The 24,300-nt window shown below is 39.4% G+C and overlaps 1 protein-coding gene across 6 annotated transcripts in view; it reads left to right on the forward strand.

Annotated features, from left to right (window-relative positions):
* Positions 1 to 14,943: 14,943 nt before the first annotated feature.
* FNDC3B (fibronectin type III domain containing 3B) overlaps positions 14,944 to 24,300 on the forward strand; it is a 322,862-nt gene continuing 313,505 nt past the window's right edge. For 2 of the 6 annotated variants that reach the window (XM_045539671.1, XM_045539674.1), the window contains exon 1: positions 15,933 to 16,018. The gene's annotated coding sequence lies outside the window, so the exon portion shown is untranslated. Of the gene's footprint in view, positions 15,154 to 15,932; positions 16,019 to 17,734; positions 17,754 to 17,900; positions 18,279 to 24,300 lie in introns of those variants that run through there. The other 4 variants (XM_045539670.1, XM_045539669.1, XM_045539672.1 and 1 more) reach the window with 4 other exon arrangements.

The raw sequence follows: 24,300 nt of genomic DNA on the forward strand, positions 1-24,300 counted from the left end.
GGTATTGGCCTCCCCACCCACAAAGGTGTGGCCTTTCCACTGCCATCTGAGGAGATTAACCCTGCCTTATCTGAGGAAGCGGTAATGGCATTCCCTGAGGCAGTTGCCATGCAGGACAATGCTTATTTTCCTCAGGACCCACCCCCACCTCCCCTCTCTGCTTCTAGACCTATAACTCAAGTTCCAGCAGGCCTCAAAAAGGTGAAGTACAAAGTGTGACTCATGAGAAGGTGTCCAATCCTCTAAAATAGCTACTTGAGTTTTCTGATTTATACAGGAAGAAATCAGGAAATATGTGTGGGAATAGATACTAAGGGTGTGGGATAACAGTGGAAGAAACACAAAGTTGGATCAGGCTGAATATATTGATATGGGCTCACTAGGTAGAGATTCTGTATTTAATTGTACAGCTCAGGGAGTTTAAAATGGCTCTGTTTGATTGGGGGGGCTGAAACAGATCCAAAGATAGCCCACTGTGAGTGAATTGGAAATGCCTGACCTCCCTTGGTTTAAGGTGGAGGAAGAATTTCAGAGGCTTAGGAAGATTGCAGTGTTAGAATGGATCTGTTATTTAAGATCTACTCATCCACACTGGGGGCAGGGGTGTCCAGAAAACATACCTTTCATCAATACCTTGAGAAATAAATTTGTGATAGGAGCCCTGGCATTCTTGAAGAGCTCCATGATTGCTCTTCTCTGTAGGCCAGAACTTACAATGAGAACTACAGCCACTCATGGGCAAACTTAAATGCAACGGGAGTGGCACGAGCCAAAGGATGGCACTCCACTGCCAAAAGCAAGATGAGCATAATTACTGTAATGGACAGCAGATTCAAATCAGCAATTAGAATAGTCTGTCAGTCTGTGGCATTGGCCAACTGCAGTGTTCCTAGAAGTGAAAGAGATAGGAAAACTACTAAATTCTCACTTAATCTGTAAAAGCAGAAAAGTTCTAGACCAAGTGAACAAAAGTCTAACTTGAATCATAAAAACAAAGAGTCATGACCCCTCAATCAATTCCCAGATTGAGCCAGTTTACAGACACAGAACTGGGTCTATAAACTCCTCAAAGGTAGGCCAGGTCCCCTTGAGGAAGAACCCTGGTACACTACCAAAAATTTATGCTGTTAATCTTTTTTCCAGCTTTCCCCAAAGGGACCTACAGCCTTTTACCAGGGTAACTGTGCACTTGAGAAAAGGAAATAATTAGACTTTTGGGGGTCTTCTGGGCACTGACTCTGAACTGACACTGATTCCAGGAGACCCAAAATGTCACTGTGGTCCTCCAGTCAGAGTAGGGGCTTCGGGAGGTCAGGAGATCAATGGAGTTTTAGCTCAGGTTCATCTCACAGTTGGTCCAGTGGATCCTTGAACCCATTTAATTAGACAGATCTCATATTCTGTAGGAATGAGGCTGCCCTGGTATCCCTGCCATGCTCGGTCATTCACTGGGAGCAGCCTGGAGAAAATGCGGCCTCAAAGAATGTGGTGGTGGATCCGGGGGCATGGAAGCTGGGGTCATCAGTCAACTATGCTAATTGCAGCAGGAGATCTGAGAGGCTTACTTTTCTTGGCCACCACACGTGTCATTTATCTCTTTGTGAATGTAAGTACTAACATGAGAAAAAAATGGAAAGTGTTCATTACAATTAGTGTTATAGAGAGGAGTCAAAAGCTCTGTAGGTGGAATAACTTGAGGGGCACACAAAGTCCCTTTATGCTCTTGAAATAGTTTCTACTATGCTGTCACAGCATCTGCATAACCAACCATTCGTTTTTCCCCTGGGCCAAAGCTTTTTAAAGACATATAGGTGTTCATGGGAAGAATTGATCTTTAAGGCATGCACAGCCCTATCATTTTGTTTGCTCAGAGGGCACTCTGTGTTAACCTCTCTAGAAACATTTAAAACTTTTTGAGAGAATATGTGTGTACTGTGGAGACTATTATTATGACAAGGGAGTGCACTAGGGAGAATACTATTATGACTATTAGAAGGATAATACTAAGAGTTTGGAGTATGCTACCTAACCAGGGTCTTCATGAACCAAACCAACTAAAATCAAATTGACCAATAAATGAGCCAAATAAGGATCTACTGGAGCCAAGCAGATGATTAGTTAACCTTTGCCACTGAGTCTCAACAATACCTGATATATTCATCCATGTGCAACAAGAAGTGTCAGCAACTGCACGGATATCTTTTTTGTTCAGATAGTAGGTAATTTAGCATCCCATGACTAGGTTAAATTAAAGCAGGGAGTGAAAAGTTGTACAATAGTTATGTTAGGGATGTTACTAAAGTTATTCAGTGGGTGGACTAAACGATCTCTTAGGGCATGTGAAGATTTTGGTTTGACATGACAGATCCAACACTCCGTCAGCTTACCTGCAGAAGCTACTCATTGTGAAATTCTAACTATAGCTTTATACTGTCAAGTGAAGGAGGTAGACATAACCAAGGACAGATTAAGAGGGATAAAAGTCTTATTATAAGAGAAAGTCTTGTTCTGATGGGAAAAGTTGGGAAAAGTTGTCCGCAGCATGAAATCAACAACTTCCTGATTTATAGTTTGAATGTCTCTGGTTATGGCATTGAGTATTTTAGTGAACTCTATGTGGCCCACATATCAGGCAGGAGATATGTTCCTTAAAATGTAAATCAAGGTGTCCAGCTTAGCAGTTTTTTATTATAAGTTGGAGATTTTTATCCAGACACTGGAGGAAACTAGAAGAATTCAAGATTCAGTCCAGTCTACAGGTAGGTAATAAAAACTCAAAAACAATGAACAGGACTATAATCTAATAATAGGTGTACTATAGTTTTTCTTCTGAAACATAATTTTTTGCTCTACAGTCAATCTCATTTCTACCAAAGATAATCAAAGTTAAGACTAATTTATTTGCAAAATAAGATTAATTTCATTAAACTTGGCCTGATTATTTAACTGCCACAAGAATAACCACATAGACTCATTTTAAATTTGCCTTGCTGGAAACTTTGACAAGGAATCTCAGATTGGATTTTGAAAAACTTCTCAATACTAGGAAGTCAAAGCAAGGCAAGTCAGTCTGTGCCTACAATATCTGATATCTTGAGGTTCCTTAGCCTGTCAGGAAATGACAATAACTTACTCACTCTAAGGTTGGGAACCCTTGAAGCCAGGCATTTTATGCACATTCTCAAATATGACATTCCAGCGAATGTATTGGCATTATAACCAATGCATCCAACTGTATCCTGTTATAAAGAGAATAAATTATTATTGAACTTATACAAATAACCTGACTGTCATAAAAATAAGAATACACATGAATACTGTCCAAATTCTGGAGGAATCAGGTAGGGAGAAAAAGCAAATGTTTCAATTATTGTTTCCAAAAGTGTACTTTACCAAATTGCTATAAACTATAGAGGCTTTAAAAAAAGTTTTCTTAAATCTGGAAAACAAAACATTCAGAGAACCAGCAATGTTTCAAACTTAAAAAGCCATAAAAGTCCATGATTTTTCTTCATCAGTTCATTCAGTCTTACGTAACTAATTATTGTTCTGCTTGATCTTAGTTAGCTGTCTCATAAATCCATCAGTTTCTTCATTAGAGTTTTAGAAATTCTTTTTTTTTTTTTTTTTGAGACAGAGTCTTGCTCTGTTGCCCGGGCTAGAGTGCCATGGCATCAGCCTAGCTCACAGCAACCTCAAACTCCTGGGCTCAAGCAATCCTACTGCTGCAGCCTCCCAAGTAGCTGGGACTACAAGCATGTGCCACCATGCCCGGCTAATTTTTTCTATATATTTTTTTTAGTTGGCTGGTTAATTTCTTTCTATTTTTTAGTAGAGATGGGGGTCTCACTCTTGCTCAGGCTGGTCTCAAACTCCTGACCTCGAGTGATCCTCCTGCCTCGGCCTCCCAGAGTGCTAGGATTACAGGCGTGAGCCACCACGCCCAGCAGAGTTTTAGAAATTCTTACCCAGTCCAACAGTATAATCACCAAGTTATTAGAAACTTATGCTTATCAGAGTTCTTTTCATCCTTTCCATGAACCTCCTTGAAAGTACAACACACTGGGATGGATTATAGTCTCTTTTAAAAAGCTTTCAGAAAGCCATAAGAGTCTAGGTGTGGAGGCTCACACCTATAATCTCAGCACTTTTGGAGGCTGAAGCTATAAGATAGCTTGAGGCCAGGAGTTTGAGGCCAGACTGGGTAACATAGTGAGACCCTGTCTTTACACAAAATAAAAAATAATTAGCCAGGCATAGTATTGAGTACCTATAGTCCCAGGTCCTTGGAAGGCTGAGGTAGGAGGATCACTTAATCCCAGGAGTTTGAGGCTTTATCTATGATTGCTCTCCAGCCTGGGTGACAGAATGAGAACCTTACTTTAAATAAATAAATAAATAAGATGTAAGAATAAAGCAATTAGCTGTGTTCAAAAAGATTAAAATGGCCATACTTAAAACCTTGATGAGAGTTCATTATAATAATGATCCTATCTGGTTATTTCTATGGCATAACAACATTTTAATATAATAAGCAGAAGTACAACTGATAACATTAGATTTCTAGGAATTGTAAGTAATTTTGGAACACATGTTAATAATACAACCATACAAATATAACTCAAAGAAGAGTAAACATAATTTCCTATTTTGACAATACTTCTTACATATCAAATATAAGCCTAATTGGTTTAATATGTCTCTTTTATACTTCCAGGGGCTCTTCTGGGATGTCACAAAGTTAGTTCAAGGTCAAAAAGACATAATTTTATCATTTGATTTAGAGAAGTTTGTCAAACATATCAAAAAGTTCAAAATACTTGACCAAAATAGGATGACAAATCACTATAAAATAATAGACATTCATTTAACCAGAGTAATAAAGCCTTCAAAAGCAAATGCAGAAAGTTACATAGTTGTAGAAAACCTTAATTCTTTTAAGAATCAGTGTTTTTAAATAATAAAACACCTAATGAAGAGCACATGGGGCATAGGAAATGGCTTTAATATTAATAAAACATAGAATCTTTGCTTCACGGTCAATTACTTAAAAGGCAAAGAAAAAAACTTTTATTTTGTATTAAGAGCTGTTAATACCCTAAGGAAACATTGTTGTTTTAACACAGAGGATCAATTTTTGTTTTGCATCAGTGTATTTTTCATACGAAAACTTAATTTTTAGAAAAACCTGTAAATAAGTCTCTTCTAATTTTAGCCAAATTGATCACATACAAAATTCATTTCATGGCCGGGCATGGTGGCTAACACCTGTAATCCTAGCACTTTTGGGAGGCCAAGGCGGGAGGATCTCTTGAGCTCAAGAGTTTGAGACCAGCCTGAGCAAGAGTGAGACCCCATCTCTACTAAAAATAGAAAAAATTATCTGGGTGTGGTGGTGCTCACCTGTAGTCTCAGCTATTTGGGAGGCAGAGACAGGAGGATTGCTTGAGCCCAGGAATTTGAGGTTGTTGTGAGCTAGGCTGATACCAGCATTCTGGAGACTAACACCATTTCATAATTTCTAGAAATATATGCCTCCTCAAAGTACCATTTTTCAATGTAGAACAGGATATTTTTACTAACAGACCTAAATACATTTTATCTTTCTATAGAATTTAAGAAGCCAAAAATAAGTTGGGCACAATGGCTCGAATCTGTAGTCCCAGCTACTCAGGAGACTGAGGCCAGAGGATTGTGAGAGCTCAGGAGTTCAAGGGTATAGTGCACAATGATTGCACCTGAGAATAGCCACTGCACTCTAGCCTGGACAAGAGAGACTGTGTCTCAAAAAACAAAACAAAACAAAACAAAAAAGAAGACAAAAATAAACAATTAATATTTCAGTATTTTATTTTACTTGAAAATGACCTAGATAGTTAATGAATATCCATCATTTAACATAAGATAGCTTTAGGATTTCAGTTACAAAAGAAGATTTTTAAAACTATTTTTAAGAAGACATATTTTATAAAACAATTACTATTGAAAAAGTACACTTATAAACTTTTATCTCATTTACATTCATCTAATTTACTCATTTTTAATAATCATGCTTGAACTATTCATGAACATTTTATGTAACATTAAACAAAACTAGCTAGCTATCGTCTCACATTCTTTCCCTATTAACCATTTTTAAAACATGTGGGCAGTCATGACTTAAGCAAGAATCCTAAAGTTAAGTACATGGATATTTGGCTGGTCAGAAGATACAGGTGGTTTTCATTAAACCAACAACACTAAACTAGTATTATATGCCAAAGGTTTACCCTAGTCACATGAACTAAAAGGCATTTGAGTTAGTTTCTATTTTTCTGACAAAACACTTGATTTAAGTGCTTATTTTTTCTTTAAGCCAATTAATTATAATTATAGCTTTTTATATATTTGGGTAAAGAAATATCACATACACCTGACACATATAGACATACAGATACACAGATGAAAAAATATCTTATAGCTTTCAGAAGATTTTTCATTTGCCAGTTTTCAAATAGTTTTTCTTCACCCTTTCAGACCATCAATTTTTCAATCTATTGCCTTACTGTAGGCAATTGTTAGCTAGGCAACCCTAAATTTGCCCTTCCAAAGTTATGACTCTTACGTGAAGCAAGGTAAGCACAGAACTTAGATTTATATACCATTATTTGTAGAAACAAAGAAGGTATAAGTAAAGGTCCAGTTAAGACAAGATGGCCAGGAAAAGCACCTTAAAAGTTACAAATGGAGATTTCCTTTATAGATGTAAATTTCTTTTATGAAGAGTTTCAAAATTGCCAGCTGAATGACAGAAAGTTTTATTATGGAGTTCAATTTAGTTCAGTGGGCAGTCTTTTCAACTTAGCTTATTTCTTAAAAAGATTACTGACTTCAGGGCAGAGCCCACTAACATATAGGGCAAAGAAAACATTTTTTTTAGGTCTGCTTGACCTGAGAACCTAACTTTTATAAATACTTTATCTAGCTTTCTTTTCAATTTTGGGGTGGAATAGTAACTAAGCAAAAGATTGGTATATTTAATTTGGTTTTCAGTTAGTTACTTAAGTTTTTCATTTGGTCTTTTGTAAAGAGCCTTTCAAAGGAGGCAATAAAAAATTTTGAAATCTTTTTAGAAGTTTTAGTGTTGTCTGCCTGGGACATTCCACATAATGGCTATCATAACTTTAAATGATCTTATGTAAGATTTCATAATTTTTGTAAGTTATTTGCAGATTCTTAGGCATAATATTTATATAGTTGGCACTTGAAAACATGGGTTTGAACTGCAAGGGTCTGCGTATATGTGAATTTTTTTCAACAAGTATATTTTAAAAATCTTAGAGATTTGTAACAACTTGAAGAAACTCACACACCAACTGCATAGCCTAGAAATAGAAAAAAATTAAGCAAAAGTTAGGTATGCATGAATGCATAAAATATATGTAGATACTAGTCTATTTTATCATTTACTACCATAAAATATACAAAAATCTTTTAGAAAAAGTGCTATAGTTTGCATGTTTGGCCCCTGTAAACATTGTATTGAAATTTGATCCCCAATGTTGGAGGTGTGGCCTAATGGGAGGTGTTTGGGTCATGGGGACAGATCCCTCATGAATAGATTAATGTCTTCCCTGGGGTGAGGTGGTGAGTTCTCATTCGGTTAGTTCCCATGAGAGCTGGTTGTTAAAAAGAAGCTGCCACCCCTCCCTTCCCTCTTTTGCTTACTCTCTTGCCATGTGATCTCTGCACATATTGGCTCCCCTTTGCCTTTTGCCGTGAGTGGAAGCAGCCTAAGACCTGCACCAGAAGTCTTCCAGCCACCAGAACTGTGAGCCAAACAGAACTTTTTTCTTTGTAAAGTCCCCAATCCCAGGTATTCCTTTATAGCAACACAAAACAAACTAAGACAAAAAGTTAAAATTTATCAAAACAGACGTACGAACACTAACAGAGTGTACATGGTATTATTCACAGTCAAGAGAAATGTAAACAAATATAAATATGTAGTATTAGATCACAACTGCATGAAATTAACTCTAGTACATACTGAACTATTGTAATAATTTCATAGCTACCTCCTATTACTATGGCAATAAACTCAAGTGTTATGTGTATCCATTTAAAATGCCATATGATGCTAATCATCTCTATGTGAGCAATTCATCTCTCCAGTAAATTGTGAATCACAGCAAAAAGTGGTCTTTTATGGTTTTCATGTATTTTTCATCATATTTGCTATAATACTATAAACTTTGAATAAAATTGTGGGACCCATGTGAAGTGCTACTATTGATGCTGCAAGTGCTTCCAAGAAGCAAAGTCATGACATCACAAGAAAAAGTTGAATTGCTTGATATGTACTGTAGATTGAGATTGAAAGCTGTGGTTGCTTCCATTTCAGAAAGATGATTCATCTTGTAAATAGACAACATAAGCTTATGGTATCAGTAAGTACAGTACAGTACTGTAAAACAATTTTCCTTTTGATTTTCTTAATAACATTTTCATTTCTCTAACTTTATTGTAAGAATACAATATATAATACATATAACATGCAAAATATGTGTTAATTGACTAGTTTATGTTATTGGTAAGGCTTCTAGTCAACAGTAGGCTATTAGTAGTACAGTTTTGGGGGAGTCTAAAGTTATATGTGGGCTGGGCATGGTGTCACATGCCTGTAATCCTAGCACTCTGGGAGGCCAAGGCAGGAGGATTCCTTGAGGCCAGGAGTTCAAGACTAGCCTGAGCAAGAGTGAGACCCTGTCTCTACAAAAAATACAAAAATTAGCTAGGCATGGTGGCATGTGCCTGTAGTTCTAGCTACTTGGGAGGCTGAGGCAGGAGGATTGCTTTAGCCCAGGAGTTTGAGGTTGCAGTGAGCTATGATGACACCACTGCACTCTAGTCCTGGGAACAGAACGAGACCCTGTTTCAAAAAAAAAAAAAGTTATACATGGGTTTTCAACTGCACAGTGGGTCAGCATCCCTGACCCCTGGATTGCTCAATGATTATCTGTATATCCACAAAGTATACAGCACCTGGAATATGGCAAGTGCTCAATAAATATTTGTACAATAATTTAAAGACCATGAGATATTGGGAACTAAGGGCTCTTTAGTTTTTGATCAGTATATCAGAGTATGTCACAAAGAGAGGAAGAAATGAGTCTGTCCAACTGTGATGCTGGCCTTGTGGGGCTGTGCTATAACAGCCCTTCTGGCTGGATTAACAAGTTGCTCCACACTGCTTCTCAGGTTTCTGCAAGCTAAAAAAACTTGCTTATAAACTCACAAGAAATTTCTAGATAGATCTGGAAAGAGTACAAGGGGATTGAGAAGTCCCATAATAATGATAGCTGTCACAGTCAGAGCAAAAGAGTTTATTAATGTTAATGTGATCAAATTTTAATCCCCTAGCTATCGAGGTCTGAGACATATAGATTATACGTGACGTATAAAAGGGTGTGCTTTCAAGAACTAAAATAAATATTGTGGTAACTATACAAAAGATGAGAAAAAATTTCAAAGATAATATCCTACCCTTCACAAACCAGAATGGCTCAGTTGCCTCTGCAGTTTACTCTGTTTCAACTTATTGCTTTCTGGTCAAATCTCAGAATCTTTCTTTAATCTAAATGGTTTGTATCTGAGCCATATTATGTGAGCTAAAGACATTTCTTTGTTTCATTTTTCTGTGAAGGACATTCCTATGGACTGAATGTTTGTGTTCCCCTAAAACTCATATGTTGAAATCCTAAACTCTAATGTGATGGTACTAGAAGGTAGCACCTTTGGGAGGTAGTTTGCTCAGGAGGGCAGAGCTCTCATGAATGGGATTAGTGCCCTCAAGAAAAAGACATGAAAGAGCTTGCTTTCTCTTTCTCTGCTCTCTGCCTTGTGAGGATACAACCAGAAGCCGGCCATCTGCACACCAGGAGCAGGCCCTCACCCTACGCTGGGTTTGCTGCTGCTTTCATCTTGGACTTCCCAGCCTCCAGAACTGTGAAAAACAAATTTCTGTTGTTTAAGCTGCCCAATCTATGGCATGTCTGTTATAGAAAGACATATATATCAACATCTACATATATATATATATCTTTCTATCTGGGCAAAATTTGCATCTGTTTGAGGATGACGGTTTTTAGCACACCTCTTGGTAAGGCACCCTGGTATCATTCAGAGGTCTTGACCACTTAGGAAGAGAAAGTGACCATAGGAGTAGTCTTAGTTTGATTTGTGCTATCATAACAGAATGCCACAGACTGAGTAATTTATAATAAATATAAATTTATTTGGCTCACAGTTCTGAAGGCTGGAAAGTCCAAGATCAAGAGACCACATCTGGTGAGGGGCTTCATGCTGTGCCATCCCATGGTGGAAGGCAGAAGGGCAAGAAAGCACCCATGAGAGAAAGAGAGGGCTAAAGTCACTTTTATATTAATAACAAACTCATCCTCTTGATAACAACATTAATCTATTCATGAGGGCAGAACCCTCATGACCTAAGCACTTCTTAAACATCTTACCTCTTATCACTGCTGCATTGTGCATTAAGTTTCCAACATATGAACTTTGGGGGACACATTCAGACCACAGCAGGAGTAAATCAGGTATGAAACTGGGTGTCTCAGTCCATTTGTACTGTTTTAAAGGAACGCCTAAGACTGAGTAATTTATAAAGAAAAGAGGGTTTTCTGGCTCATAGTTCTGCAGGCTGTACAAGAAGGATGGCACTGGCAACTGCTTCTGGTGAGAGTCTCAGGCTGCTTCCACTCAAGGCAGAACAAAAGCTGAAGAGAGGAGGGGAAAGTGCCAGGCTCTTTTTAACAACCAGCTGTCTTTGGAACTAAAAGAGAGAGAGAACTCATTCATTACCACCAGGACACACCTAGCCATTCATGAGGGATCTGCCCCCGTGACCCAAACACCTCCCATTAGGTCCCCACCTCCAACATTGGGGATCAATTTTCAACATGAGGTTTGGGGGACAAACATCCAAACTATAGCAGTAGGCAAGAGTGGTGACAATTACTATGAAGAAAGTCAGACTCAACCTGCTTCCCCATGGTGGTATCGCTCAAGGTAAGTCAGTGTGATGGACAGATTCATAGCTTTTTAAATAACTTTGTCTCAAGAGAAAAATTACCAGTGATATAGCCTTGTCCTTGTCTTGTTCTGTGTTTTTGTTAATGACTTGGATAGCAATGTGAAAAGCATGCTTATCATACTTATCAATGTTAGAAAACTGGGAAAGATTATTGGAATGTGAGAATGAAATTTATACATAAAATTTAGTAAAGTTAAATATTCAATCAAGTAATATCAATTAAAATTAAATCAATTGCCTATCTAATTTATGCCCAGCTTAACAACTTTTCATGGTTGAAGAAGCATGAGTTAGTAGGTTGAAGAGGCTGTTAAGAAAATTAGCATAATATTAGATTGCAGGAAAGTTTACCACTCTATGGTTATGTTCTGATCATTCCTGAAATATTATGAATGGAATCTGGATACCCAACTTCCAGAGATGTTGAACAAGTAGGCCCTCAGAGGTGGTGAAAAAAAAAAGGTGAGGAGAGATCCTTGATGAGTTTAGCATGTTGGAGACGGTTATCCAGGAAAAGACAATCTTTAGGGAGCAAATGACAGGCATGGTCAACTAATTGGAAGGGAAGTAATGTGGAAGGTGAGAGTTGTTATTTTGTCTGCCTCCAGAGGGCAGAAATAGGGCCAGTGGGGGAAAGTTGCAAGGAGGCAATAGGATTGGTTTAGTACTAGAGTTGATAAAAGGCTGTCTTGGCGGGAAGTGTTTTCCCTTTCCCTGGTGGTGTTCAGGCTGAGGCTGGGTGCTTAGCTGCTGTGAACACGAGAGCAAAAATTCTGCCTTGGGAGGGAGAGCAGGAGTCTATGAATTTTGTGATTTTATGAGCCCTGACAGTCATTCAGCTTCTACCTGAATAGTTCTGGTAACTATAGAATAGATCTTATTTGAAATGTCTTTTTTTTTTCTTTTTCCTAAAATATTGAGCTAAAATGTGCCCTTGTCTTGCCTTGAGCAATAGAAAAGAAGGCAAAACCACAGATTCAACTGCTTAAATTGTTCAGGAGGAATGTGTTTAAGTGAAGTTGCAGTGTTGCTCTTAGATTGTATTATTGACTGAGCTGGCTATCCTTACTGTAGTAAATTCTGAACACTCTTCAAAACAAGATCAGTTGGCTTTTTGTCAGTGTTCATACTGAAGCTATCAGATCTGGCTTGGGCCATTAGAATAAGAAGTAGATGCAAAGAGTTAATGCCCTCAATTTAAGGTCAACAGTGATTTTCAAGATTAGAGGCAAGACTGAGCCTGCCTGTGAGAATCTAACAACCCTAGCTAAGGCAGAAGAAGGATATTGAGACTGAGAATGCAGCTGAGTCTTCTAGATATTATGTGTTACTGGTCATAGTGATCTTTGAGAGAGGCATTCCAAATTACACATTTTAGACTATAGAAGTATTCAAATATTTAATGCTTTGAGACCTTTACAAAGCTAGTTTCAAAAATTTCATTTTCGTATTGTTAGTGTTGCATTTCTTTTATTATAAAATATTTGAGATCAAGAAGTATGACTTTGAATCTTTTTTTTTTTTTAAATATGATTCAGCCTATACTACATGAGTGATAGAAGGGTTTTCAAGTCTGTGTATTTTATTATAGGCCTTAACTTCCAGGCATCTTCATTTGGATGTTCATTTTTGTATTTTAGCACATCTTAAGCTGACTTTGGAGCAAAGTTTTAGCCATGAATATGGTTTCACAATTTGGGACCCAGAGCAGCAAATGATTTGGGTTGTCAACACCAGATAGTAGTACTCACTGCCTCGGGTTGAGACCCTTCTTCCCATTTCCAGAACTACGACTCTGGTCTAAGTCTTCATCATTTCCAAAGTAGATTCAGGGCACGCCTCTCTGACCTGAGCCTTGTTCTACATCCTGCTACCAGAATAATTAATCTTCAAACCTATTACAATCACTTTAGGCCTCAATAATTCCACAGTGTTTTCTCATTGTGTTAAATCTTGATCCCTCAAAGTGTAGTTGAGAACCCTCTATCACAAGTCTCACCTTTTTCTTTGAAGCTTCCAATTTTCTGTCCTATTAATCTTTCCAGGAAAGACATCTTCATTCATTGATTTACTCATTCATTCATTCAAAGAGGGACCAATATTTATTTATTGAGTATCAAGTGCTTGAGTTTTTTAATCCTTACAACAACCTTAGCAAGAAGACAATATCATGATTTAATAAATAAGACAATCAAGGGTCAAAGAACTTTAATAAAATGTTCAACATCCTTGACTTTTGTCTGATTATACTCCATGCATGCTCTTTCCATTATACCATCCTTCCTGTCATTTTGCAAACATTTATTGGGTTTCTTTTCTGTGCTGCACCCAAACTGGTGTTAGTGTTAGGAATGAGAAGATAAATGAAACTGTGAGGTCATATACATGAACATGCATTTTAAATTATAAAGCATTTTATGTATATTGGTTCTTCTTCTTCTTTTTTTTTTTGAGACAGAGTCTTGCTTTGTTGCCAGGACTAGAGTGCTATGGCGTCATCCTAGCTCACAGTAACCTCAAACTCCTGGGCTCAAGTGATCCTTCAACCTCAGCCTCCCAAGCAGCTAGGACTACAGGCATGCACCACCAAACCCGGCTAGTTTTTTCTATTTTTAGTTGTTCGGCTAATTTCTTTCTATTTTTAGTAGAAACAGGGTCTTGCTCTTGCTGAGGCTGGTCTCAAACTCCTGACCTCAAGCAATCCTCCCACCTCGGCCTCCCAGAGTGCTAGAATTACAGGTGGGAGCCACTACACTTTTTCTTCTTAATAACAAGAAATTCAGTCTAGTGGAAGAAATAGGTATAAATAATTCTGTCCTCTAAGCTTCTCTTGCCTACTTCTACCTCCTTTGCCAAACTTGTCCTTCAACACCTGAATTTAACCTTTCACCCTCTGAAGTTTGCCCATTTATCCAGTCATTCAGATTCTTCCATGTACTTTACAATTAATTTATTCAACAAACATAAGGGGGTACTATATTCAAAGCAGAATGCTAGGTTTATGCTAGGGACACAAAAATGAACAAAACTCAGTTAAATGGAAGGGATAAAGAATAATTCAGAGCAATGTGAGAAGAACTGGAAATAATTATGAGATTGTGAGGAAAAGAGCTATGAGATTGTGGGGAGGGAGGGAGTGATTCAGAATACCTCAGCAGCTATGGATTGAAGGGGCCTCTCTAGAGTAACTTTTGCTCTCTTGTCTCTTGGATAATTTGAGGGGTGGGTGGGATGCAATCTGTTAATCTCTTTGAGCCTGTACAACAGGAATACATTACCTTTGGTTTAATTAGTATAAACTCAACAGTTATCTAATGAGTCCTGTTGCGGTCCTTGCATTGTGCTATGTTTGACAGATAAGAGTAGGGATTGGTCTCTGCCCTTGAGAACACATACTGAATCTTGAAAAGAGAAATAAATGTTTTAACGGGCATGATAAAATTTGCTCATGCTATGTTCGCTGTATGAACGAAATGCTGTGGGAAATAGAGAACGGAGTGATAAAATAGCTCACAAAGTTGCTGTGGGAGTAACAACAAGAAAAGGGAAATATATGTGTAAATGAAGAAATGTCAGAGTCATAGCTTTAATTATTATTCAGTAAACTCTGCCTTTATATTGGTGTTTTGGCGATCTGGAACATGCAACCCTCGCCATTGAGGAGTTGCTAGATCCCCTGAGCCTCAGACTTCTCTAGTCTGGCGGAGCCAAAAGGAGCTTCTGCTTAGCCAGGCAGGGCTGGGGGCACGCCAGGCCCCCACGGCTCCTGCGAGTCCTGGGTTCTGGCGGCGGGTATACTCGGCGGTTTACGGCAGTGGGCGGGTCCCAAAACCCCATGTGGTCTCGACATCATTGACATGGCGGAATCCCCCATCAAACCCTCCTGGTAGTTATTTGAGCGGCGGCGGCGGCGGCTGGAGGAGGAGAGCGGCGGCGGGAGCGGCGGCGGCGGCGGCGGGAGCGGCGAAGGGGGCGGCGGGGATCCACCGGGCTGCCGCTGGGCAGGCGTGGGCGACCCGGTGTGTGGCGCGCCCAGAGCCCCGCGTTTCAGCCCCAGGAAGGTAAGGCGTGCGGGAGCCGGGGGCTGGAGGGGACTGGGACCCCGCGCTCGACCGCCGGGGCCGGTTCACTGGAAAGCCCCGGCCTGACGCCGAGTCTGCCAAAGTGCGTCCCCGTCCCAGGAGCGCTCTGGGCTTCCCGGCGAAAACTTGGCGCCAGAGTGCTGGGGCGCCCCGCGCCCGCTTGGGCACCCCGGGAACATGGGACTCGGAGGGGGCGGCCCCTGCCTCGCTAGGCTCGGGTCCCCCGCCTGTTTACCCCTGCTCGCCAGGGTTTGGAGGAGGGAAAGAAACGGGTAGATTCCTCTTGGAAAAAAAAAAAAATCTGGGCAGTGTCTCCCGGCCCCCCTCCCCTCCCCAGCCTTGCCAGCAGATTTTGTCCGAGGAATCCGCTCCCCCTCCCGGAATCTCCGCGGCAGGAACGCTGCCCGGGAGGGGGAGGGCGGGCGGCCAGGCCGAGGAATCTTCGACGTGTCACTTTCCGAGGCTGTAGATTTCCATATGGTGGAGGGAGGAGGGCGGGCGTGCTAAGTGGGGCTGGAAGTTGGGGCCGCCCCTCCGCCCAGCCGGGGGCGGGCTGGGGGCCTCGAACCCGGGGATGCTCGCGGGGAGGGTCCCGAGCCCGCGCCGGCCTGGCCCACAGCCCCCGGCTGGGCCTCTCCGGGACACTCCCCGCCTCGCCGCTGGCCACCTCCGTGCGCGCCACGTCCTCCCTCCCCGTCCTGCCCCCCGGGCTCCCCCCGGGCTGGGGGCGGTAACCGGCAGCCGCGGCCGGACTTGGCGAGCCCAGCGGCTGGAAGCTCGGGTGGGGGAGCGGGGCGCGGCGGGAAGGAGCGGGCGACCCGGTGTGTGGGCCAGTGGAGCTCCGGTCAGTCGGTCACCCCGAGGGGCGCCCGGGCCGGGGGAGGGGCGGGCGGGCGGAATCCGCGCCCGGAAGGGGCCGGGAGGGTCCTGGCGGGCGGGCCGGGCGGCGCGGACCGTCTGGTGCCCGCGGCGAGGCGGGGGCTGGCCGGCGTGGGAAGGGCCTGTCACTCGGGGCGGAAAGTGGGGCCTCGGGATGTGCCCGCGAACTTTCGCAAAGGTCCGGGCCCCGGCAATCCGTGGGAGGCCGAGGACCCCGGCCCGGCGTCCCGGGAGACCGGGCTGGGCCGCCGGCGGCGCCCTTGGCGGGGAGGCTTCCAGGAGTGCGTGGTTGGAGTTGGAGCTTTTCGAACCTCCGCTCCCACCCTGCCATCCCAGACGAAGGGAAGCAATGGCACTTTATCCAGACAGTGCAGTTTGCAGACTTCCTTGAAAGTTCCAACTTTTTAATTTTCTTTTCTTCTCAGCTCAGCATTTTCTTTAAACAAAATTTCGAATTTGGCCGCAATGGGCCAACGCTGGGGCCAAACATCCACACGTTTATCTCTGCATCCTTGCTGGTTTCTATTCCCTTCCCCCTCTTCCCTCCCAGGCTTAATCATATTTTGGAACGGGTGAGGTCTTTTGTTGGGTGGGCACCCATGATTGCTTGTCTGTTTATTTTTTAATGTGCAACTAATTTGATTTGAATTTACTCCAGTTTCCAGGCCTTGCTAGGGAAAGCTAAGGGAGAGGGAATATGCTACTATTTTTTTCCTTTTTTTTTTTTCTTTATAAATGTGGCAAGAGGTGGGGCATTGGGAAAGGGGAGGCACGGTGGTTGTGGGCAAAGAGTCAGAAGGAGCAGACAGACCCGGAAGAAAAGGAATCTGCTCTGGAATAACACTTTTGAGGCTTCAGGCCTTGGGCAAAATTGCTCCGCTCTGTAATGATTTCTGCTGCTGGATTGCTCTTCCACCCCCAGGTTAAAACTGTGACCCTGGGGCCCTGGGAAACGCCCCAGAGCGGATTGCAGCCCATAGCCCTGGTTTTGTGCCTTTTGTGGGGGGGCCCTTGGTTCCCCCTCATTGGAGGCTGACTCTCTGAAATTTACTGGATCAGTAAATTTCCTGGCTCCCTGGGAGCAGCTGTTAATGAGGGTAAAGTCTCTGGGCATGTTTCTGGCCTTGCAAGGGACCTTACCCATGAGGGTACAATTCTCACTTTGTTTAGATACCAGAGCGGCACCCATAGGCTGGCTAAGAATGAGGCATAGCTGGTTAAAAAAAAAAATCATTACAAAATTGTTTTTAAACTCACATGTGCTTTTAAAGTGTTTTGGTTTAAATGGTTTTAAGAGAAAAAATTCATCTGTAAACATAAAATTCATTTAAAAGAAATGTAAAACTGATCTCATCATGGAATAGGGGGTTGTAGCTTCTAATTACAGAATATACAGTTTCAGAAAGATATTCCGGTAATCTTTTAAGACAGACTTTATAAATAGCTCACATCAGACTATGGGCTATATTGGAGAGCCAGTCTTCTGGGGTTTCTGGAAGAATGCTTGGGATCTGTTTAGAAGCTCTAGGAGCCTCGGTAGAGTTTGTGCCCTTTTTGATCAACATTTCATTTTACATGGTAGCATTTGATAGGGTCCTTAGAAGTTACCCAGAAAAACTAACGGAACTTTTCAGTTTAGGAAAATGAGGCCCAGGAAGGGGAAGTTGAAGGTCAACATTATAGACCAAAGTTCAGTATAGGTTTGTATTAATAGCTATTCTTGGATATCTGATGTGTAATAAGCACCATTTCCTGTACTTTTAATATATTATCTCATTAAAATTCTAATAAGTCTTTCAATTTAGGTGGTGTTATGCACACTTCACAAACAAGGGCATTGAGATTTCATAGAAATTAAGTAACTTACGAAAGATCACATAGCCACCAACAGTGCTGTCCAGTAGACTTTTCCTCAGTGATGGAAATGGTGCTATCTGTGCTGTCCAACATAGCAGCCGCAAGGCATATAACCTAGCGGGCTGAAATGTGGCTAGCGGACTGAGGAACTACATTTTAAGTTTTAATTACTTTTAATTATTTTAAACTTAAATTGCCACTTGTAGATAGTTGTTACCACATGGGAAAGCGAAATGTAGAGTTTTCTGACTCCCAAATCTATTCACATTTAACTGGGTCATATTACTTTTCAGGTCTCCTGGTTCAATTTTCTTTCTTCCACACTATCAGAAGTTACCTTCAGCTCTTAAATGGAACTTAAAGGCTAAGTAAGCTACAGCTCAACTTTGCTTTCCCACAGAGTGGATAAAATAAGCACATTATTTGGTTTCTAAAAAATGCTTAACATGTCATAGTTAAAACTGGAAAAACTTTAATTGACATTTTCTTTTTGGTTGAAATAATTGCATATAGGAACTGCTGAAGAAGTTGTCAGAGCTTGTTGGTTATTTTAGTATGATAAAGGAGTATAAATAGTTAGGAGGCAATATGAAAAGTTACTAATAGAGAGTTGAAAAAAATATGACCCCCACATATCCATGTTTACCTGTTCATTGGGCAGTTGTTTCCAAATGACTTCATAAGAGGCAGGTAAACCATCATTCACTTTTCCTTATGTAGCTGCAGAATTATTCTGGACAATTAAAATCATTGTTTTAGTATCAAAGTATAAACTTAAAATATTAAATACTCTGGGTTCATCCATAAATTGGGAAGAACATATGTAAGATTAAAACAAACAGAAAGACATCCTTTTGATGTCAAATAGTCAAATAATTTTCTGATTAGTGAATTTAATGTAAATCCATTGCATTTTAGAGTTTCATTTGCTGAAAGGAATTTCAGCAACTTTCTGATTTTGTGTGAAGTGATGAAAATTCCAACTTATGTTAAAGTAAGAATTTTTAAATCTGGATTGGGTTCTACCCACAAATATCTAATAACCCAATACCTTTTTTTTTTTTTTTGGCATGCTACTGTCAGGAAAAGATAGGGTAGAGTAATCTCTTTTTATTAGATTTTTAAGAGGCAGCTTCCAGGTTCAGTATAAATATATCTGAATCTGCTGTACCTTCCATAGTTGTAGTCTATCCAGGGATAATTGTAGTTCATAATCTTGACTGTAGAGTGTTATGTGATCCTGAAGGATCTATATCAGTAAATCAGTTTTAAATTGTTCTGTGTTATTTTAGTGTTATACGAATTGCATTGCCTCCAGCTCTTTGAAAATTGTTAATTCAACTACAGGTCAGGCATCAGTTAATGAGACTGTTCAGAGAACTGAAACATCCTGTTCGTACCCATTCCTGACCATTGGGAGCACTGTACTATTTTCAAGGAATCAGGATAAGAACCATGTTATAAATAGGATTATAGTGTCCTAGTGAGTGTGACAAATATAGGAAACATGATTTAACCCATGATATGTGGTTTGGTTTGTAGGACATCAGAGTGCTTAACACAAATGAGAAATTTAGTATAATCTTAAAAGATAAAAAAGATGTTGAAGTGATAGGCGGAGATTGAGGGCCACATCTGATCATCAGTTTGAAATCAATATTTTGTCTGTCAAGGAGTGACTTTACTTTCTAGCTGAGATAAGCCTTTGAGTCTTAGTCTGGGTTTCCTCATTTTAATATAGAGAGAAAACATAACCCATACCTTTTCAAATGGTTGTCAGAAGGGATTAATGAGTCAGTGTATTGAAAAGTGTTTAGCAAAGCCTTATACAAACTTGATAGTTCATTATATTCCAAAGTTTAAAACTGAGCTGGTCCTGTGATAGCTACATTGCATGTTTTCAAAGACCTCTAAATTGTGCTTGGACAGTTTCAAAAATTTATTTTGCTCTTTCTGATCAGTAAAAATGCTTTAAGCTTTAGATTGCTGTGTTTCATTTTCTCCTCACTCCTAATGGAATAGTTGATTCATGACTTCTCAAAAGTTGTACTATACATAAGTTGTCCCATATCCATGTTTTTAGGAAGTTAGTCTATAGCTAGCCTAGCATTGCTGAAGTGGACAGGCCAGTCTGGCTTGATTCTGGGTCATTCTTGCCATGAAGGGGAAAAAGTGTAGTCTCTTAGAGGAACTTCCAATACTAAATGATAGAGGCGTAAGGCTTTAGTCCTTGTATGTTATTTTAGTAAGCCTATTATTTGAGCTTTCAACAATTACACCGAGAATGGAAAGAATCATATTTTCAGTGTAGGATAATCTTTGTAACCTACCTGGGTGTCTATTTTAGAAATCACAATTGCCTTTTCTTCACGTTAATGAGGTTAATCCGTTAAGTGAGATTTTTGTGTGGTAAGACATTATTTTCAAGTAAACCTTAATTCTCACTCTTACAGCTATTGAGAATGCACTTAGGTGGTTGAGGAGAAGCTTTGTTCTTTAGTACTAAGTGTCTTTGAATACAGTAAGATATTCATAAACATATATTTATTTTTTGCCTCAGAATATACAGTATGGCATTACATGTTTTAAAGAGACAGAGCATGCTTGACTTACTGTGGCTAGACAGAGGCAGGTCTTTGTAGAAGTCAAGCATAGGCCCACGTGGGAGGATGACTTGTTGGTACTTGAGCAGTTTTTTTTTTTCACCCAACCGCTAGACTACCAGGGAGGTATTTGAGCACTTTGTAAGGAACAGCCAATACAAGTCCACTCCCTAATCATGGGCTTTACCTGGAGGAGAGTTGTTTATGGTGCAGGTTTAATGTCAAGGATCAGTCCATAGAGATTGAAGGTATGTTGGGTAGGGGATTGGGGTCAGGGATGTTTTTAAAACCACCGAGTATAAATCAGATAAGGTAGACTATAGTGATCAGCCATTTACAGGTGGGGATGTTTCTCAATTTGAAAATGGACCAATCCTTGAATCTCTCCCTTTTTTTGTCCCCATTTGAGATATGTAAGTTTAGTGTATTCTGTAAGTGCTGGATCGGAATTTCTGATGTCCTTGCCAATACCCACTGTGGGTTCAGGCATTGGCTCCTAATATATTTTGTTTTTATAATACCATTAAAACTCCTTGTCAGTTTTAAATAATTGGAGGTGGGGGAAGATTTTAGTGAGATGGTGTTAGGGTAATTTGAGGTTCTAGTAAGTATCAGTGTTTAAAATGTCTTGCTTTAAATGTTTATATTTGAGCTTAAAATGTAATTTTATTTCATTCACTTGTTTATTGACTTAGAATGCGTTTATTGAGAACTGGACTAGGTTCTTTGTTAACAGAATATTCTACTGTGTGCTGACTTTTTTTTGGCGAAGGTAAGGCATTTTTCTATTCACATACAGGGATATTTTGCTAATATGTTTGGAGTATTGTGTGGAGAACAGTGTCTACTACCAAACTCCTAGGGCAGGATGGTGGTGGCAACTTCAATTCTTTGTTGCCTTCTGAAATTTGAGGAATATTAAAATTGGAACACCTTTAGGCTGTATTTAAAAACTAAATTTATATTAGACTTTAAGGCTTCCAAATTATATTAGAATTTAAGGATACATACTTGCTTTGACCCTGGAAGAAGTAATAAAGATTCTTCTAAAGGCAACCAGTCAGAAAAATTGACCTAAACTAGATTGATATAATACTAACAATTGTGAAAACCTTTCTGTTGAAATACTTGTGTAGAAAGTGGTCTTTATACATGAACAAATGTAGAATGTTTTAGAAATAATTGAAGATTCCCAAATCCCAGGAGATAAAATGATTTACTTTATTCTTAAGGGTCTAAAGATTCTCTGCAGCCTGTGAAAGAGGGGTCTCTATTACAAATAACTCCATTGTTCTGGATGTAACTAATTAAGAATTTGAAATGATCCAGGCAAGGCTAGGACAAAGTTTGGCTTCCTATTCTATATGAAAGGTTTTACAGTAAACATCAGAAGTTTGAATAGATCATAAGAGGAATATTTACCCAATTAAAAGAACAAACCACTTTTAAGCACCTTTGGAAAATCAGTTTACTTAAAAGCAATGTAAAAATGCAGAACGCGTTGACGCTGGTTCTGCTTCTGGGCTTTTCATAGAGAGAGATAGATATGGGAGCCCCCTGTAAAGTTGGTCCTTTTTATGAATTGCCGTGAAATGTTGATTTACTGAGTGCCATCATGTGAACTAGGAATAGTTTACCAGCAACAGTTAGAATTGTTATTATTGACTTGCAAAATAAATTACAACAATAAGCACAGTATCCACCTCCCTCACCCTGTTCCACTCCACACCACCAGTAGATGCCAACTATGCTTTTGTTTTGGAGTTTTTCTGTTGACATTCATGTTGCTACTTTTTAATTTCTTTTGTCACCTGTAAGCATTTGGTGGAAGATTGGTAAGAGCAGGTGTTAAAGGTTTAAGAACATCATTATTGCTTTTAGCTGCCTATCTCTTCCTGCCTCTGCCTTTGGGCAGAGTTGTGGGAAGTCCTGAGATTAGTATTTAGATAAGCTAATTACACATCCCCCTCTACTTTAGCTAAAGCAAGTCTCTCCTGGGCAGCTTAGTTCCAGGTACTGTATGAATTTCCTAGTAATAAGAGGAAAATTGAAAAAAAACTCAGGATATTTTACATTTTCTATCTAGTTACACAGATACGAGGTTTTCTAGTGTGTGACTACTTAGGGGTCAGATTTGACCAGTTTTTATAGTACAAGTTGTACTTAGAGGATACTTAACATATTTTTAGGGTACTATGCTCCATTTTCTCTTATATTTTAAAGTTTTTTGAAAACTCATTCTTTATCTTCTATTGTTTAAATCAGTTAAGAGGAAAATAATAAAAATCTTTAGATAATGCTGTTCTGGTTTTTTAAATCATGGTTTTTCTTATCAGGAAAAATAATTCCGATTAAGAGTAACAGGGGTAAATATTATTCTGAGTTGGTAAATCGGAATACTTAAAAATATATTGAATTGGAACCTTTGTGTGTTGCTGTTGGGAATGTAAAATAGTATAGCTGCAATAGAAAAGTTTTGCAGTTCATCAAAAATTTAAACATAGAATTATCATATGATCCAGCAATTCCATTCCTACATATATATACCCCCAAAGCAGGCTCAAACAGATAGTTTTGAGTATACCAGTGTTTATAGCAGCATTATTAACAAAAGCTAAAAGTTGGAAACAACCCGTGTCTATCAACAGATGAATGGATAAATATGGTGTATATGTACGATGGAATATTTTTCAACCATAAAAAGGAATAAAATTCCAATACATGATACAACATGGGTGAACCTTGAAAACATTATGCTTTGTGAAATAAGCCGGACACAAAAGGATAAGTATTGTATATTTCCACTTGTATGAGGGACCTAGAATATGTAAATTTATAGAGACAAAGTAGAATAGAGATTACCAGGGCTGGGGGAAGGGAGAATGGGGAGATAGTGTTTAATGGGTACAGAGTAGTTTCTGGTTGGGATGATGAAAAAGTTGTGGAAATGAATAGCGCTGATGGTTGTACAACATTATGAATGTATGTAATGCCTCTAAATTGTATGCATAAAATGGTTAAAATGTACATTTTTTGTTATGTCTATTTTATGACAATGAAAAAATGCAAAAAAAAACCATTGAAGATTTATTCCACACAATCTCCATTTGCCTGTTTGTCCTCCTTTGATCCACTCCAGGCAGGTGTATAGATACAGTTATTTTTTTTCTCATCCTTCTATTGCAGTATAAAGGGAGATTCCCCTAGGCCATTTTTTGGAGATCAGAGAATTTCCTTATTTTATTAACAGACTTGAATTTAAGAGGAAAATGTTTAAAAGTAGTAGATCTCTGGAGGGAAAACAAGCAGTTTAATATTTAGATGAAGCAGGTAGTTTATTAATCATATAAGCACACAAAGTAATCTTTCTTGAATCACAGTGAATCATCTAGAAATCGGGGAGTAGATGTACAATTAGATGTCACATTTTCTAACTTTTAAACATTTTATTCACTTTTGTCATCTTTAGTACTTGAGGAAAAACTTTGATTTCCACTTAGGAGAAATGGTCTAAGTCAGATGAGTTAGTACTCATGTTGGAAATACTATTAGGTGCTAAAATTCTTCAGTTTCTTAGACTGTATGAAACCAGATTATAAAGGGGATAGAGTGAAAACACATAATGTTTCTTTTTTATTCATCTGAATTTGTTTCTAGTATCTAATAATTATATAGCAGTTGCTGTTCTCTGCATTTTTTTTCTTCTAAAGTATTTGATGTTGAATTTAGTTGAATCACTTATCAAAAAATGGGGTGAGATTTTCATTAAGTGATGAAATAGAAAGCT

The sequence above is a fragment of the Lemur catta genome, chromosome 1, assembly GCF_020740605.2.
Source record: "Lemur catta isolate mLemCat1 chromosome 1, mLemCat1.pri, whole genome shotgun sequence".
NCBI lineage: Eukaryota > Metazoa > Chordata > Mammalia > Primates > Lemuridae > Lemur > Lemur catta.